Below are 3,315 nucleotides of genomic sequence, written 5' to 3' on the forward strand. Positions count from 1 at the left end.
CGTATAATGTATAACGTATAACGTATAACGTTTAACGTATAACGTATAACATATAATGTATAACGCATATCCTAGATCTTATGCTGAATAACGTATAACGTATAACGTATAACGTATAACGTATAACGTATAACGTATAACGTAGAACGTAGAACGTAGAACGTATAACGTATAACGTATAACGTATAACGTATAACGTAATACGTATAACGTATAACGTTTAACGTATAACGTATAACATATAATGTATAACGCATATCCTCGAACTTATGCTGAATAACGTATAACGTATAACGTATAACGTATAACGTATAACATATAACGTATAACGTATAACGTATAACGTATAACGTATAACGTATATCGTATAACGTATAACGTATAACGTACAACGTACAACGTATAACGTATAACGTATAACGTATAACGTATAACGTATAACGTATAACGTATAACGTATAACGTATAACGTATAACGTATAACGTATAACGTATAACGTATAACGTATAACGTATAACGTATAACGTATAACGTATAACGTATAACGTATAACGTATAACGTATAACGTATAACCTATAACGTAAAACGTGTAACGTATAACGTAATACGTATAACGTATAACGTATAACGTATAACGTATAACGTATAACGTATAACGTATAACGTATAACGTATAACGTATAGCGTATAACGTATATCGTATGGCATATAACGTATAACGTATAACGTTTAGCGTACAACGTATAACGTATAACGTATACCGTTTAACGTATATCGTATAACGTATAACGTAAAACGTATAACGTATAACGTATAAAGGATAACGTGTAACGTATATCGTATAACGTATAACGTACAACGAGTGACGTATAACGTATAACGTATAACGTATAACGTATAACGTATAACGTATAACGTATAACGTATAACGTATGACGTATAACGTATAACATATAATGTATAACGCATATCCTAGAACTTATGCTGAATAACGTATAACGTATAACGTATAACGTATAACGTATAACGTATAACGTATAACGTATAACGTATAACGTATAACGTATAACGTATAACGTATAACGTATAACGTATAACGTATAGTGTATAACGTATAACGTATAACGTATAACTTTTAACGTATAACGTATAACGTATAACGTATAACGTATAACGTATAACGTATAACGTATAACGTATAACGTATAACGTATAACGTATAACGTATAACGTATAACGTATAACGTAGAACGTAGAACGTATAACGTATAACGTATAACGTATAACGTATAACGTATAACGTATTACGTATAACGTATAACGTATAACGTATAACGTATAACGTATAACGTATAACGTATAACGTATAACGTATATCGTATAACGTATAACGTATAACGTATAACGTATAACGTACAAAGTATAATGTATAACGTATAACGTATAACGTATAACCTATAACGTATAACGTATATCCTATAACGTAAGACGTATAACGTATAACGTATAACGTATAACGCATAACGTATAACGTATAACGTATAACGTATAACTTTTAACGTATAACGTATAACGTATAACGTATAACGTATAACGTATAACGTATAACGTATAACGTATAACGTATAACGTATAACGTATAACGTATAACGTATAACGTAAAACTTGTAACGTATAACGTAATACGTATAACGTATAACGTATAACGTATAACGTATAACGTATAACGTATAACGTATAACGTATAACGTATAACGTATAACGTATAACGTATAACGTATAACGTATAGCGTATAACGTATATCGTATAGCATATAACGTATAACGTATAACTTTTAACGTAAAACGTATAACGTATAACGTCTACCGTTTAACGTATATCGTATAACGTATAACGTATAACGTATAACGTATAACGTATAACGTATAACCTATAACAAATAACGTATAACGTGTAACGTATAACGTATAACGTATAACGTAAAACGTATAACGTATAACGTATAACGTATAACGTATAACTCATAACGTATGACGTATAACGTATAACGTATAACGTATAACGTTTAACGTACAACGAGTTACGTATAACGTCTAACGTGTAACGTATAACGTACAACGAGTAACGTATAACGTATAACGTATAAGGTATAACGTATAACGTATAACGTATAACGTATAACGTATAACGTATAACGTATAACGTATAACGTAGAACGTAGAACGTAGAACGTATAACGAATAACGTATAACGTATAACGTATAACGTATAACGTATAACGTATAACGTATAACGTATAACGTATAACGTATAACGTAAAACTTGTAACGTATAACGTAATACGTATAACGTATAACGTATAACGTATAACGTATAACGTATAACGTATAACGTATAACGTATAACGTATAACGTATAACGTATAACGTATAACGTATAGCGTATAACGTATATCGTATAGCATATAACGTATAACGTATAACTTTTAACGTAAAACGTATAACGTATAACGTCTACCGTTTATCGTATATCGTATAACGTATAACGTATAACGTATAACGTATAACGTATAACGTATAACCTATAACAAATAACGTATAACGTGTAACGTATAACGTATAACGTATAACGTATAACGTATAACGTATAACGTATAACGTATAACGTATAACGTATAACTCATAACGTATGACGTATAACGTATAACGTATAACGTATAACGTTTAACGTACAACGAGTTACGTATAACGTCTAACGTGTAACGTATAACGTACAACGAGTAACGTATAACGTATAACGTATAAGGTATAACGTATAACGTATAACGTATAACGTATAACGTATAACGTATAACGTATAACGTATAACGTATAACGTAGAACGTAGAACGTAGAACGTATAACGAATAACGTATAACGTATAACGTAGAACGTATAACGTATAACGTATAACGTATAACGTATAACTTAGAACGTATAACGTATAACGTATAACGTATAACGTATAACGTATAACGTATAACGTATAACGTATAACGTATAACGTATAACGTATAACGTATAACGTAAAACTTGTAACGTATAACGTAATACGTATAACGTATAACGTATAACGTATAACGTATAACGTATAACGTATAACGTATAACGTATAACGTATAACGTATAACGTATAACGTATAACGTATAGCGTATAACGTATATCGTATAGCATATAACGTATAACGTATAACTTTTAACGTAAAACGTATAACGTATAACGTATACCGTTTAACGTGCCCCACCACGCAGATGGGCGCTTCGGCGCCTTGAC

Source organism: Ptiloglossa arizonensis, unplaced genomic scaffold (genome assembly GCF_051014685.1).
Source record: "Ptiloglossa arizonensis isolate GNS036 unplaced genomic scaffold, iyPtiAriz1_principal scaffold0099, whole genome shotgun sequence".
Lineage (NCBI taxonomy): Eukaryota > Metazoa > Arthropoda > Insecta > Hymenoptera > Colletidae > Ptiloglossa > Ptiloglossa arizonensis.